Source organism: Crinia signifera, chromosome 6 (genome assembly GCF_055691185.1).
Source record: "Crinia signifera chromosome 6, ASM5569118v1, whole genome shotgun sequence".
NCBI classification, from domain to species: Eukaryota; Metazoa; Chordata; class Amphibia; order Anura; family Myobatrachidae; genus Crinia; species Crinia signifera.
The window spans coordinates 217,630,690-217,646,175 of record NC_139222.1 but is presented as its reverse complement, the minus strand read 5'-3'; the positions used below and the strand labels follow the sequence as shown (position 1 = coordinate 217,646,175).

The window sequence follows — 15,486 nt, the reverse complement described above, 5'->3', positions numbered from 1 at the left end:
AGGAAAAAAAATTCCCAAAACAAAAGAGAGGAAAGAGGAAAAAAATTTCCCAAAACAAAAGAGAGAGAAAAGAGAGCGCAAAAAGAAAAGAAAAAAAATATAAGAGATCAAGAAAGAAAAAGCAAAAAAAAAACCAAGCCATTTCAAATGGAGAGGGAGGGGGGTCCAAAAATGCCATTGCTGTGATCCAGTTGATGTTTCCGTGGAAAGATCGTAGGTAAGTCACATAGTGTTTGCCTATTTTTTGGGAGGTCGCAGCGATTGATAAGTCATTTAATTTAGGCAGGCTTCCGGTCTTTTGGCTAGGCCGCATATGCTGATATCAAGTGTAGTGTCACGTAAAAATATTTAACTGCCTCGATTCCAGAAAGTACAATTCAAGGAGTCAAGAAATAGTCACAAAATGATACACTGGAGGCAGGATTTCAAAGTATTTATGCACAAGGGTTAAACCTTGAAGCAGCAAATGCATGCATTTCTAAATACAAAGTTAGTACAAAGGTGCACAAACAATTGATACTCCAAATTAAGTGCCAGGAATGGAAATTGTCTTTTTTTGGATAACAGATTAGGAAGGTGCACCGGTCCTGGAAGTACTGCAATACCAGGTCAATGCGTGGAGTGGACAGAGCAAGCTCTTCTTCCATCTCCCTGTTCTAAAAATCCATTTAATATATGGCCCCCAGATAGGGGGCGTATCAGATATTAAACTGATAAGAACAGATACTACACTTGATCTTAGCCAAAAGGCCGAGAAGCGATAACCCGAATGGGGTCCCAGCAAAGCGCGCGAACCGGAATTCGGCCACCAACACTGGTGCAGAAGAGATCAGCACCACGGACACATCTAACACACACACATCACTTCTATGTCGTTGCAGTCTGAAAGATACCTGGCTGTACGGCAGGTGTGAATAGGACTTGAAGTGCTGGACAGGGACCGGAGGACGAGTAGCCATCCAACTGATTTTGTGATTAGGTCGTCGGCGGGCGGGCAGGGTGCCTCAGCTGGGTAGGAGGCCAAATTTGCATGTGCTCCGCCCCGTCTGTTGACGTCGCGTCAACAGACACACACCCACTAGGCAGACGACCAACAGGCAAGCAGCAGCAGCCAGCTGTCTCCTCGCTCTTTGCTGCTGCATGCCTGTGTCCCTGACGAACTGCTGCTGAGTAAATCAATCAGCTAGCTGCTGCAGAGGAGAAGGAGGAATCTTGCACAATCAGGTGCAATGACGGCTTTCCTGTTTTGAGCCCATTCAGCAGCAGTAGTAGACAGTCAGATGGACAGGCATTCATGTGGCAGGACCCTTTGTGTGACATCACAATCTGCCCTCTATGACATCACAAGCTGCTCACTCGGAATCCGGCGGAACCTGACAGCCAGACAGTCACTTGGAACAGACAGGCAGACAGGACAGTCATGTGTAGGTGAGCTGGGTATGCCAATGTTTTCTTTTATTGGCAGTTACCACCCAAATGATGGTCCGAAGAAGGTAAGTGATACTTTTTCTAAATCCCCCTCTCAATGATCATCAATTGTTGGGCTCGGCAAAAAAAAATGGAAGAGGAAAAAAAATTCCCAAAACAAAAGAGAGGAAAGAGGAAAAAAATTTCCCAAAACAAAAGAGAGAGAAAAGAGAGCGCAAAAAGAAAAGAAAAAAAATATAAGAGATCAAGAAAGAAAAAGCAAAAAAAAAACCAAGCCATTTCAAATGGAGAGGGAGGGGGGTCCAAAAATGCCATTGCTGTGATCCAGTTGATGTTTCCGTGGAAAGATCGTAGGTAAGTCACATAGTGTTTGCCTATTTTTTGGGAGGTCGCAGCGATTGATAAGTCATTTAATTTAGGCAGGCTTCCGGTCTTTTGGCTAGGCCGCATATGCTGATATCAAGTGTAGTGTCACGTAAAAATATTTAACTGCCTCGATTCCAGAAAGTACAATTCAAGGAGTCAAGAAATAGTCACAAAATGATACACTGGAGGCAGGATTTCAAAGTATTTATGCACAAGGGTTAAACCTTGAAGCAGCAAATGCATGCATTTCTAAATACAAAGTTAGTACAAAGGTGCACAAACAATTGATACTCCAAATTAAGTGCCAGGAATGGAAATAGTCTTTTTTTGGATAACAGATTAGGAAGGTGCACCGGTCCTGGAAGTACTGCAATACCAGGTCAATGCGTGGAGTGGACAGAGCAAGCTCTTCTTCCATCTCCCTGTTCTAAAAATCCATTTAATATATGGCCCCCAGATAGGGGGCGTATCAGATATTAAACTGATAAGAACAGATACTACACTTGATCTTAGCCAAAAGGCCGAGAAGCGATAACCCGAATGGGGTCCCAGCAAAGCGCGCGAACCGGAATTCGGCCACCAACACTGGTGCAGAAGAGATCAGCACCACGGACACATCTAACACACACACATCACTTCTATGTCGTTGCAGTCTGAAAGATACCTGGCTGTACGGCAGGTGTGAATAGGACTTGAAGTGCTGGACAGGGACCGGAGGACGAGTAGCCATCCAACTGATTTTGTGATTAGGTCGTCGTCGGGCGGGCAGGGTGCCTCAGCTGGGTAGGAGGCCAAATTTGCATGTGCTCCGCCCCGTCTGTTGACGTCGCGTCAACAGACACACACCCACTAGGCAGACGACCAACAGGCAAGCAGCAGCAGCCAGCTGTCTCCTCGCTCTTTGCTGCTGCATGCCTGTGTCCCTGACGAACTGCTGCTGAGTAAATCAATCAGCTAGCTGCTGCAGAGGAGAAGGAGGAATCTTGCACAATCAGGTGCAATGACGGCTTTCCTGTTTTGAGCCCATTCAGCAGCAGTAGTAGACAGTCAGATGGACAGGCATTCATGTGGCAGGACCCTTTGTGTGACATCACAATCTGCCCTCTATGACATCACAAGCTGCTCACTCGGAATCCGGCGGAACCTGACAGCCAGACAGTCACTTGGAACAGACAGGCAGACAGGACAGTCATGTGTAGGTGAGCTGGGTGGGCCAATGTTTTCTTTTATTGGCAGTTACCACCCAAATGATGGTCCGAAGAAGGTAAGTGATACTTTTTCTAAATCCCCCTCTCAATGATCATCAATTGTTGGGCTCGGCAAAAAAAAATGGAAGAGGAAAAAAAATTCCCAAAACAAAAGAGAGGAAAGAGGAAAAAAATTTCCCAAAACAAAAGAGAGAGAAAAGAGAGCGCAAAAAGAAAAGAAAAAAAATATAAGAGATCAAGAAAGAAAAAGCAAAAAAAAAACCAAGCCATTTCAAATGGAGAGGGAGGGGGGTCCAAAAATGCCATTGCTGTGATCCAGTTGATGTTTCCGTGGAAAGATCGTAGGTAAGTCACATAGTGTTTGCCTATTTTTTGGGAGGTCGCAGCGATTGATAAGTCATTTAATTTAGGCAGGCTTCCGGTCTTTTGGCTAGGCCGCATATGCTGATATCAAGTGTAGTGTCACGTAAAAATATTTAACTGCCTCGATTCCAGAAAGTACAATTCAAGGAGTCAAGAAATAGTCACAAAATGATACACTGGAGGCAGGATTTCAAAGTATTTATGCACAAGGGTTAAACCTTGAAGCAGCAAATGCATGCATTTCTAAATACAAAGTTAGTACAAAGGTGCACAAACAATTGATACTCCAAATTAAGTGCCAGGAATGGAAATAGTCTTTTTTTGGATAACAGATTAGGAAGGTGCACCGGTCCTGGAAGTACTGCAATACCAGGTCAATGCGTGGAGTGGACAGAGCAAGCTCTTCTTCCATCTCCCTGTTCTAAAAATCCATTTAATATATGGCCCCCAGATAGGGGGCGTATCAGATATTAAACTGATAAGAACAGATACTACACTTGATCTTAGCCAAAAGGCCGAGAAGCGATAACCCGAATGGGGTCCCAGCAAAGCGCGCGAACCGGAATTCGGCCACCAACACTGGTGCAGAAGAGATCAGCACCACGGACACATCTAGCACACACACATCACTTCTATGTCGTTGCAGTCTGAAAGATACCTGGCTGTACGGCAGGTGTGAATAGGACTTGAAGTGCTGGACAGGGACCGGAGGACGAGTAGCCATCCAACTGATTTTGTGATTAGGTCGTCGGCGGGCGGGCAGGGTGCCTCAGCTGGGTAGGAGGCCAAATTTGCATGTGCTCCGCCCCGTCTGTTGACATCGCGTCAACAGACACACACCCACTAGGCAGACGACCAACAGGCAAGCAGCAGCAGCCAGCTGTCTCCTCGCTCTTTGCTGCTGCATGCCTGTGTCCCTGACGAACTGCTGCTGAGTAAATCAATCAGCTAGCTGCTGCAGAGGAGAAGGAGGAATCTTGCACAATCAGGTGCAATGACGGCTTTCCTGTTTTGAGCCCATTCAGCAGCAGTAGTAGACAGTCAGATGGACAGGCATTCATGTGGCAGGACCCTTTGTGTGACATCACAATCTGCCCTCTATGACATCACAAGCTGCTCACTCGGAATCCGGCGGAACCTGACAGCCAGACAGTCACTTGGAACAGACAGGCAGACAGGACAGTCATGTGTAGGTGAGCTGGGTGGGCCAATGTTTTCTTTTATTGGCAGTTACCACCCAAATGATGGTCCGAAGAAGGTAAGTGATACTTTTTCTAAATCCCCCTCTCAATGATCATCAATTGTTGGGCTCGGCAAAAAAAAATGGAAGAGGAAAAAAAATTCCCAAAACAAAAGAGAGGAAAGAGGAAAAAAATTTCCCAAAACAAAAGAGAGAGAAAAGAGAGCGCAAAAAGAAAAGAAAAAAAATATAAGAGATCAAGAAAGAAAAAGCAAAAAAAAAACCAAGCCATTTCAAATGGAGAGGGAGGGGGGTCCAAAAATGCCATTGCTGTGATCCAGTTGATGTTTCCGTGGAAAGATCGTAGGTAAGTCACATAGTGTTTGCCTATTTTTTGGGAGGTCGCAGCGATTGATAAGTCATTTAATTTAGGCAGGCTTCCGGTCTTTTGGCTAGGCCGCATATGCTGATATCAAGTGTAGTGTCACGTAAAAATATTTAACTGCCTCGATTCCAGAAAGTACAATTCAAGGAGTCAAGAAATAGTCACAAAATGATACACTGGAGGCAGGATTTCAAAGTATTTATGCACAAGGGTTAAACCTTGAAGCAGCAAATGCATGCATTTCTAAATACAAAGTTAGTACAAAGGTGCACAAACAATTGATACTCCAAATTAAGTGCCAGGAATGGAAATAGTCTTTTTTTGGATAACAGATTAGGAAGGTGCACCGGTCCTGGAAGTACTGCAATACCAGGTCAATGCGTGGAGTGGACAGAGCAAGCTCTTCTTCCATCTCCCTGTTCTAAAAATCCATTTAATATATGGCCCCCAGATAGGGGGCGTATCAGATATTAAACTGATAAGAACAGATACTACACTTGATCTTAGCCAAAAGGCCGAGAAGCGATAACCCGAATGGGGTCCCAGCAAAGCGCGCGAACCGGAATTCGGCCACCAACACTGGTGCAGAAGAGATCAGCACCACGGACACATCTAACACACACACATCACTTCTATGTCGTTGCAGTCTGAAAGATACCTGGCTGTACGGCAGGTGTGAATAGGACTTGAAGTGCTGGACAGGGACCGGAGGACGAGTAGCCATCCAACTGATTTTGTGATTAGGTCGTCGGCGGGCGGGCAGGGTGCCTCAGCTGGGTAGGAGGCCAAATTTGCATGTGCTCCGCCCCGTCTGTTGACGTCGCGTCAACAGACACACACCCACTAGGCAGACGACCAACAGGCAAGCAGCAGCAGCCAGCTGTCTCCTCGCTCTTTGCTGCTGCATGCCTGTGTCCCTGACGAACTGCTGCTGAGTAAATCAATCAGCTAGCTGCTGCAGAGGAGAAGGAGATATCTTGCACAATCAGGTGCAATGACGGCTTTCCTGTTTTGAGCCCATTCAGCAGCAGTAGTAGACAGTCAGATGGACAGGCATTCATGTGGCAGGACCCTTTGTGTGACATCACAATCTGCCCTCTATGACATCACAAGCTGCTCACTCGGAATCCGGCGGAACCTGACAGCCAGACAGTCACTTGGAACAGACATCACAATCTGCCCTCTATGACATCACAAGCTGCTCACTCGGAATCCGGCGGAACCTGACAGCCAGACAGTCACTTGGAACAGACAGGCAGACAGGACAGTCATGTGTAGGTGAGCTGGGTGGGCCAATGTTTTCTTTTATTGGCAGTTACCACCCAAATGATGGTCCGAAGAAGGTAAGTGATACTTTTTCTAAATCCCCCTCTCAATGATCATCAATTGTTGGGCTCGGCAAAAAAAAATGGAAGAGGAAAAAAAATTCCCAAAACAAAAGAGAGGAAAGAGGAAAAAAATTTCCCAAAACAAAAGAGAGAGAAAAGAGAGCGCAAAAAGAAAAGAAAAAAAATATAAGAGATCAAGAAAGAAAAAGCAAAAAAAAAACCAAGCCATTTCAAATGGAGAGGGAGGGGGGTCCAAAAATGCCATTGCTGTGATCCAGTTGATGTTTCCGTGGAAAGATCGTAGGTAAGTCACATAGTGTTTGCCTATTTTTTGGGAGGTCGCAGCGATTGATAAGTCATTTAATTTAGGCAGGCTTCCGGTCTTTTGGCTAGGCCGCATATGCTGATATCAAGTGTAGTGTCATGTAAAAATATTTAACTGCCTCGATTCCAGAAAGTACAATTCAAGGAGTCAAGAAATAGTCACAAAATGATACACTGGAGGCAGGATTTCAAAGTATTTATGCACAAGGGTTAAACCTTGAAGCAGCAAATGCATGCATTTCTAAATACAAAGTTAGTACAAAGGTGCACAAACAATTGATACTCCAAATTAAGTGCCAGGAATGGAAATAGTCTTTTTTTGGATAACAGATTAGGAAGGTGCACCGGTCCTGGAAGTACTGCAATACCAGGTCAATGCGTGGAGTGGACAGAGCAAGCTCTTCTTCCATCTCCCTGTTCTAAAAATCCATTTAATATATGGCCCCCAGATAGGGGGCGTATCAGATATTAAACTGATAAGAACAGATACTACACTTGATCTTAGCCAAAAGGCCGAGAAGCGATAACCCGAATGGGGTCCCAGCAAAGCGCGCGAACCGGAATTCGGCCACCAACACTGGTGCAGAAGAGATCAGCACCACGGACACATCTAACACACACACATCACTTCTATGTCGTTGCAGTCTGAAAGATACCTGGCTGTACGGCAGGTGTGAATAGGACTTGAAGTGCTGGACAGGGACCGGAGGACGAGTAGCCATCCAACTGATTTTGTGATTAGGTCGTCGGCGGGCGGGCAGGGTGCCTCAGCTGGGTAGGAGGCCAAATTTGCATGTGCTCCGCCCCGTCTGTTGACGTCGCGTCAACAGACACACACCCACTAGGCAGACGACCAACAGGCAAGCAGCAGCAGCCAGCTGTCTCCTCGCTCTTTGCTGCTGCATGCCTGTGTCCCTGACGAACTGCTGCTGAGTAAATCAATCAGCTAGCTGCTGCAGAGGAGAAGGAGGAATCTTGCACAATCAGGTGCAATGACGGCTTTCCTGTTTTGAGCCCATTCAGCAGCAGTAGTAGACAGTCAGATGGACAGGCATTCATGTGGCAGGACCCTTTGTGTGACATCACAATCTGCCCTCTATGACATCACAAGCTGCTCACTCGGAATCCGGCGGAACCTGACAGCCAGACAGTCACTTGGAACAGACAGGCAGACAGGACAGTCATGTGTAGGTGAGCTGGGTGGGCCAATGTTTTCTTTTATTGGCAGTTACCACCCAAATGATGGTCCGAAGAAGGTAAGTGATACTTTTTCTAAATCCCCCTCTCAATGATCATCAATTGTTGGGCTCGGCAAAAAAAAATGGAAGAGGAAAAAAAATTCCCAAAACAAAAGAGAGGAAAGAGGAAAAAAATTTCCCAAAACAAAAGAGAGAGAAAAGAGAGCGCAAAAAGAAAAGAAAAAAAATATAAGAGATCAAGAAAGAAAAAGCAAAAAAAAAAACAAGCCATTTCAAATGGAGAGGGAGGGGGGTCCAAAAATGCCATTGCTGTGATCCAGTTGATGTTTCCGTGGAAAGATCGTAGGTAAGTCACATAGTGTTTGCCTATTTTTTGGGAGGTCGCAGCGATTGATAAGTCATTTAATTTAGGCAGGCTTCCGGTCTTTTGGCTAGGCCGCATATGCTGATATCAAGTGTAGTGTCACGTAAAAATATTTAACTGCCTCGATTCCAGAAAGTACAATTCAAGGAGTCAAGAAATAGTCACAAAATGATACACTGGAGGCAGGATTTCAAAGTATTTATGCACAAGGGTTAAACCTTGAAGCAGCAAATGCATGCATTTCTAAATACAAAGTTAGTACAAAGGTGCACAAACAATTGATACTCCAAATTAAGTGCCAGGAATGGAAATAGTCTTTTTTTGGATAACAGATTAGGAAGGTGCACCGGTCCTGGAAGTACTGCAATACCAGGTCAATGCGTGGAGTGGACAGAGCAAGCTCTTCTTCCATCTCCCTGTTCTAAAAATCCATTTAATATATGGCCCCCAGATAGGGGGCGTATCAGATATTAAACTGATAAGAACAGATACTACACTTGATCTTAGCCAAAAGGCCGAGAAGCGATAACCCGAATGGGGTCCCAGCAAAGCGCGCGAACCGGAATTCGGCCACCAACACTGGTGCAGAAGAGATCAGCACCACGGACACATCTAGCACACACACATCACTTCTATGTCGTTGCAGTCTGAAAGATACCTGGCTGTACGGCAGGTGTGAATAGGACTTGAAGTGCTGGACAGGGACCGGAGGACGAGTAGCCATCCAACTGATTTTGTGATTAGGTCGTCGGCGGGCGGGCAGGGTGCCTCAGCTGGGTAGGAGGCCAAATTTGCATGTGCTCCGCCCCGTCTGTTGACGTCGCGTCAACAGACACACACCCACTAGGCAGACGACCAACAGGCAAGCAGCAGCAGCCAGCTGTCTCCTCGCTCTTTGCTGCTGCATGCCTGTGTCCCTGACGAACTCCTGCTGAGTAAATCAATCAGCTAGCTGCTGCAGAGGAGAAGGAGGAATCTTGCACAATCAGGTGCAATGACGGCTTTCCTGTTTTGAGCCCATTCAGCAGCAGTAGTAGACAGTCAGATGGACAGGCATTCATGTGGCAGGACCCTTTGTGTGACATCACAATCTGCCCTCTATGACATCAGAAGCTGCTCACTCGGAATCCGGCGGAACCTGACAGCCAGACAGTCACTTGGAACAGACAGGCAGACAGGACAGTCATGTGTAGGTGAGCTGGGTGGGCCAATGTTTTCTTTTATTGGCAGTTACCACCCAAATGATGGTCCGAAGAAGGTAAGTGATACTTTTTCTAAATCCCCCTCTCAATGATCATCAATTGTTGGGCTCGGCAAAAAAAAATGGAAGAGGAAAAAAAATTCCCAAAACAAAAGAGAGGAAAGAGGAAAAAAATTTCCCAAAACAAAAGAGAGAGAAAAGAGAGCGCAAAAAGAAAAGAAAAAAAATATAAGAGATCAAGAAAGAAAAAGCAAAAAAAAAACCAAGCCATTTCAAATGGAGAGGGAGGGGGGTCCAAAAATGCCATTGCTGTGATCCAGTTGATGTTTCCGTGGAAAGATCGTAGGTAAGTCACATAGTGTTTGCCTATTTTTTGGGAGGTCGCAGCGATTGATAAGTCATTTAATTTAGGCAGGCTTCCGGTCTTTTGGCTAGGCCGCATATGCTGATATCAAGTGTAGTGTCACGTAAAAATATTTAACTGCCTCGATTCCAGAAAGTACAATTCAAGGAGTCAAGAAATAGTCACAAAATGATACACTGGAGGCAGGATTTCAAAGTATTTATGCACAAGGGTTAAACCTTGAAGCAGCAAATGCATGCATTTCTAAATACAAAGTTAGTACAAAGGTGCACAAACAATTGATACTCCAAATTAAGTGCCAGGAATGGAAATAGTCTTTTTTTGGATAACAGATTAGGAAGGTGCACCGGTCCTGGAAGTACTGCAATACCAGGTCAATGCGTGGAGTGGACAGAGCAAGCTCTTCTTCCATCTCCCTGTTCTAAAAATCCATTTAATATATGGCCCCCAGATAGGGGGCGTATCAGATATTAAACTGATAAGAACAGATACTACACTTGATCTTAGCCAAAAGGCCGAGAAGCGATAACCCGAATGGGGTCCCAGCAAAGCGCGCGAACCGGAATTCGGCCACCAACACTGGTGCAGAAGAGATCAGCACCACGGACACATCTAACACACACACATCACTTCTATGTCGTTGCAGTCTGAAAGATACCTGGCTGTACGGCAGGTGTGAATAGGACTTGAAGTGCTGGACAGGGACCGGAGGACGAGTAGCCATCCAACTGATTTTGTGATTAGGTCGTCGGCGGGCGGGCAGGGTGCCTCAGCTGGGTAGGAGGCCAAATTTGCATGTGCTCCGCCCCGTCTGTTGACGTCGCGTCAACAGACACACACCCACTAGGCAGACGACCAACAGGCAAGCAGCAGCAGCCAGCTGTCTCCTCGCTCTTTGCTGCTGCATGCCTGTGTCCCTGACGAACTGCTGCTGAGTAAATCAATCAGCTAGCTGCTGCAGAGGAGAAGGAGATATCTTGCACAATCAGGTGCAATGACGGCTTTCCTGTTTTGAGCCCATTCAGCAGCAGTAGTAGACAGTCAGATGGACAGGCATTCATGTGGCAGGACCCTTTGTGTGACATCACAATCTGCCCTCTATGACATCACAAGCTGCTCACTCGGAATCCGGCGGAACCTGACAGCCAGACAGTCACTTGGAACAGACAGGCAGACAGGACAGTCATGTGTAGGTGAGCTGGGTGGGCCAATGTTTTCTTTTATTGGCAGTTACCACCCAAATGATGGTCCGAAGAAGGTAAGTGATACTTTTTCTAAATCCCCCTCTCAATGATCATCAATTGTGGGGCTCGGCAAAAAAAAATGGAAGAGGAAAAAAAATTCCCAAAACAAAAGAGAGGAAAGAGGAAAAAAATTTCCCAAAACAAAAGAGAGAGAAAAGAGAGCGCAAAAAGAAAAGAAAAAAAATATAAGAGATCAAGAAAGAAAAAGCAAAAAAAAAACCAAGCCATTTCAAATGGAGAGGGAGGGGGGTCCAAAAATGCCATTGCTGTGATCCAGTTGATGTTTCCGTGGAAAGATCGTAGGTAAGTCACATAGTGTTTGCCTATTTTTTGGGAGGTCGCAGCGATTGATAAGTCATTTAATTTAGGCAGGCTTCCGGTCTTTTGGCTAGGCCGCATATGCTGATATCAAGTGTAGTGTCATGTAAAAATATTTAACTGCCTCGATTCCAGAAAGTACAATTCAAGGAGTCAAGAAATAGTCACAAAATGATACACTGGAGGCAGGATTTCAAAGTATTTATGCACAAGGGTTAAACCTTGAAGCAGCAAATGCATGCATTTCTAAATACAAAGTTAGTACAAAGGTGCACAAACAATTGATACTCCAAATTAAGTGCCAGGAATGGAAATAGTCTTTTTTTGGATAACAGATTAGGAAGGTGCACCGGTCCTGGAAGTACTGCAATACCAGGTCAATGCGTGGAGTGGACAGAGCAAGCTCTTCTTCCATCTCCCTGTTCTAAAAATCCATTTAATATATGGCCCCCAGATAGGGGGCGTATCAGATATTAAACTGATAAGAACAGATACTACACTTGATCTTAGCCAAAAGGCCGAGAAGCGATAACCCGAATGGGGTCCCAGCAAAGCGCGCGAACCGGAATTCGGCCACCAACACTGGTGCAGAAGAGATCAGCACCACGGACACATCTAACACACACACATCACTTCTATGTCGTTGCAGTCTGAAAGATACCTGGCTGTACGGCAGGTGTGAATAGGACTTGAAGTGCTGGACAGGGACCGGAGGACGAGTAGCCATCCAACTGATTTTGTGATTAGGTCGTCGGCGGGCGGGCAGGGTGCCTCAGCTGGGTAGGAGGCCAAATTTGCATGTGCTCCGCCCCGTCTGTTGACGTCGCGTCAACAGACACACACCCACTAGGCAGACGACCAACAGGCAAGCAGCAGCAGCCAGCTGTCTCCTCGCTCTTTGCTGCTGCATGCCTGTGTCCCTGACGAACTGCTGCTGAGTAAATCAATCAGCTAGCTGCTGCAGAGGAGAAGGAGGAATCTTGCACAATCAGGTGCAATGACGGCTTTCCTGTTTTGAGCCCATTCAGCAGCAGTAGTAGACAGTCAGATGGACAGGCATTCATGTGGCAGGACCCTTTGTGTGACATCACAATCTGCCCTCTATGACATCACAAGCTGCTCACTCGGAATCCGGCGGAACCTGACAGCCAGACAGTCACTTGGAACAGACAGGCAGACAGGACAGTCATGTGTAGGTGAGCTGGGTGGGCCAATGTTTTCTTTTATTGGCAGTTACCACCCAAATGATGGTCCGAAGAAGGTAAGTGATACTTTTTCTAAATCCCCCTCTCAATGATCATCAATTGTTGGGCTCGGCAAAAAAAAATGGAAGAGGAAAAAAAATTCCCAAAACAAAAGAGAGGAAAGAGGAAAAAAATTTCCCAAAACAAAAGAGAGAGAAAAGAGAGCGCAAAAAGAAAAGAAAAAAAATATAAGAGATCAAGAAAGAAAAAGCAAAAAAAAAACCAAGCCATTTCAAATGGAGAGGGAGGGGGGTCCAAAAATGCCATTGCTGTGATCCAGTTGATGTTTCCGTGGAAAGATCGTAGGTAAGTCACATAGTGTTTGCCTATTTTTTGGGAGGTCGCAGCGATTGATAAGTCATTTAATTTAGGCAGGCTTCCGGTCTTTTGGCTAGGCCGCATATGCTGATATCAAGTGTAGTGTCACGTAAAAATATTTAACTGCCTCGATTCCAGAAAGTACAATTCAAGGAGTCAAGAAATAGTCACAAAATGATACACTGGAGGCAGGATTTCAAAGTATTTATGCACAAGGGTTAAACCTTGAAGCAGCAAATGCATGCATTTCTAAATACAAAGTTAGTACAAAGGTGCACAAACAATTGATACTCCAAATTAAGTGCCAGGAATGGAAATAGTCTTTTTTTGGATAACAGATTAGGAAGGTGCACCGGTCCTGGAAGTACTGCAATACCAGGTCAATGCGTGGAGTGGACAGAGCAAGCTCTTCTTCCATCTCCCTGTTCTAAAAATCCATTTAATATATGGCCCCCAGATAGGGGGCGTATCAGATATTAAACTGATAAGAACAGATACTACACTTGATCTTAGCCAAAAGGCCGAGAAGCGATAACCCGAATGGGGTCCCAGCAAAGCGCGCGAACCGGAATTCGGCCACCAACACTGGTGCAGAAGAGATCAGCACCACGGACACATCTAACACACACACATCACTTCTATGTCGTTGCAGTCTGAAAGATACCTGGCTGTACGGCAGGTGTGAATAGGACTTGAAGTGCTGGACAGGGACCGGAGGACGAGTAGCCATCCAACTGATTTTGTGATTAGGTCGTCGGCGGGCGGGCAGGGTGCCTCAGCTGGGTAGGAGGCCAAATTTGCATGTGCTCCGCCCCGTCTGTTGACGTCGCGTCAACAGACACACACCCACTAGGCAGACGACCAACAGGCAAGCAGCAGCAGCCAGCTGTCTCCTCGCTCTTTGCTGCTGCATGCCTGTGTCCCTGACGAACTGCTGCTGAGTAAATCAATCAGCTAGCTGCTGCAGAGGAGAAGGAGGAATCTTGCACAATCAGGTGCAATGACGGCTTTCCTGTTTTGAGCCCATTCAGCAGCAGTAGTAGACAGTCAGATGGACAGGCATTCATGTGGCAGGACCCTTTGTGTGACATCACAATCTGCCCTCTATGACATCACAAGCTGCTCACTCGGAATCCGGCGGAACCTGACAGCCAGACAGTCACTTGGAACAGACAGGCAGACAGGACAGTCATGTGTAGGTGAGCTGGGTGGGCCAATGTTTTCTTTTATTGGCAGTTACCACCCAAATGATGGTCCGAAGAAGGTAAGTGATACTTTTTCTAAATCCCCCTCTCAATGATCATCAATTGTTGGGCTCGGCAAAAAAAAATGGAAGAGGAAAAAAAATTCCCAAAACAAAAGAGAGGAAAGAGGAAAAAAATTTCCCAAAACAAAAGAGAGAGAAAAGAGAGCGCAAAAAGAAAAGAAAAAAAATATAAGAGATCAAGAAAGAAAAAGCAAAAAAAAAACCAAGCCATTTCAAATGGAGAGGGAGGGGGGTCCAAAAATGCCATTGCTGTGATCCAGTTGATGTTTCCGTGGAAAGATCGTAGGTAAGTCACATAGTGTTTGCCTATTTTTTGGGAGGTCGCAGCGATTGATAAGTCATTTAATTTAGGCAGGCTTCCGGTCTTTTGGCTAGGCCGCATATGCTGATATCAAGTGTAGTGTCACGTAAAAATATTTAACTGCCTCGATTCCAGAAAGTACAATTCAAGGAGTCAAGAAATAGTCACAAAATGATACACTGGAGGCAGGATTTCAAAGTATTTATGCACAAGGGTTAAACCTTGAAGCAGCAAATGCATGCATTTCTAAATACAAAGTTAGTACAAAGGTGCACAAACAATTGATACTCCAAATTAAGTGCCAGGAATGGAAATAGTCTTTTTTTGGATAACAGATTAGGAAGGTGCACCGGTCCTGGAAGTACTGCAATACCAGGTCAATGCGTGGAGTGGACAGAGCAAGCTCTTCTTCCATCTCCCTGTTCTAAAAATCCATTTAATATATGGCCCCCAGATAGGGGGCGTATCAGATATTAAACTGATAAGAACAGATACTACACTTGATCTTAGCCAAAAGGCCGAGAAGCGATAACCCGAATGGGGTCCCAGCAAAGCGCGCGAACCGGAATTCGGCCACCAACACTGGTGCAGAAGAGATCAGCACCACGGACACATCTAACACACACACATCACTTCTATGTCGTTGCAGTCTGAAAGATACCTGGCTGTACGGCAGGTGTGAATAGGACTTGAAGTGCTGGACAGGGACCGGAGGACGAGTAGCCATCCAACTGATTTTGTGATTAGGTCGTCGGCGGGCGGGCAGGGTGCCTCAGCTGGGTAGGAGGCCAAATTTGCATGTGCTCCGCCCCGTCTGTTGACGTCGCGTCAACAGACACACACCCACTAGGCAGACGACCAACAGGCAAGCAGCAGCAGCCAGCTGTCTCCTCGCTCTTTGCTGCTGCATGCCTGTGTCCCTGACTAACTGCTGCTGAGTAAATCAATCAGCTAGCTGCTGCAGAGGAGAAGGAGGAATCTTGCACAATCAGGTGCAATGACGGCTTTCCTGTTTTGAGCCCATTCAGCAGCAGTAGTAGACAGTCAGATGGACAGGCATTCATGTGGCAGGACCCTTTGTGTG

At 45.9% G+C, this 15,486-nt stretch overlaps 10 non-coding genes across 10 annotated transcripts; all 10 read right to left on the bottom strand.

Moving 5' to 3' along the window:
- Positions 1-571: 571 nt before the first annotated feature.
- On the bottom strand, positions 572-762 carry LOC146012116 (U2 spliceosomal RNA). Its single transcript, XR_014445290.1, has one exon. It is a non-coding gene; the product is annotated as a U2 spliceosomal RNA (small nuclear RNA).
- A 1,374-nt stretch (positions 763-2,136) lies between these two features.
- Positions 2,137-2,327, bottom strand: LOC146012115 (U2 spliceosomal RNA). Its single transcript, XR_014445289.1, has one exon. It is a non-coding gene; the product is annotated as a U2 spliceosomal RNA (small nuclear RNA).
- A 1,374-nt stretch (positions 2,328-3,701) lies between these two features.
- Positions 3,702-3,892, bottom strand: LOC146012114 (U2 spliceosomal RNA). The gene has a single exon (XR_014445288.1). It is a non-coding gene; the product is annotated as a U2 spliceosomal RNA (small nuclear RNA).
- Positions 3,893-5,266: 1,374 nt separating this feature from the next.
- On the bottom strand, positions 5,267-5,457 carry LOC146012113 (U2 spliceosomal RNA). The gene has a single exon (XR_014445287.1). It is a non-coding gene; the product is annotated as a U2 spliceosomal RNA (small nuclear RNA).
- Positions 5,458-6,916: 1,459 nt separating this feature from the next.
- On the bottom strand, positions 6,917-7,107 carry LOC146012112 (U2 spliceosomal RNA). The gene has a single exon (XR_014445286.1). It is a non-coding gene; the product is annotated as a U2 spliceosomal RNA (small nuclear RNA).
- A 1,374-nt stretch (positions 7,108-8,481) lies between these two features.
- Positions 8,482-8,672, bottom strand: LOC146012110 (U2 spliceosomal RNA). The gene has a single exon (XR_014445284.1). It is a non-coding gene; the product is annotated as a U2 spliceosomal RNA (small nuclear RNA).
- A 1,374-nt stretch (positions 8,673-10,046) lies between these two features.
- On the bottom strand, positions 10,047-10,237 carry LOC146012109 (U2 spliceosomal RNA). Its single transcript, XR_014445283.1, has one exon. It is a non-coding gene; the product is annotated as a U2 spliceosomal RNA (small nuclear RNA).
- A 1,374-nt stretch (positions 10,238-11,611) lies between these two features.
- On the bottom strand, positions 11,612-11,802 carry LOC146012108 (U2 spliceosomal RNA). Its single transcript, XR_014445282.1, has one exon. It is a non-coding gene; the product is annotated as a U2 spliceosomal RNA (small nuclear RNA).
- Positions 11,803-13,176: 1,374 nt separating this feature from the next.
- LOC146012107 (U2 spliceosomal RNA) lies at positions 13,177-13,367 on the bottom strand. Its single transcript, XR_014445281.1, has one exon. It is a non-coding gene; the product is annotated as a U2 spliceosomal RNA (small nuclear RNA).
- A 1,374-nt stretch (positions 13,368-14,741) lies between these two features.
- On the bottom strand, positions 14,742-14,932 carry LOC146012106 (U2 spliceosomal RNA). Its single transcript, XR_014445280.1, has one exon. It is a non-coding gene; the product is annotated as a U2 spliceosomal RNA (small nuclear RNA).
- Positions 14,933-15,486: the final 554 nt, after the last annotated feature.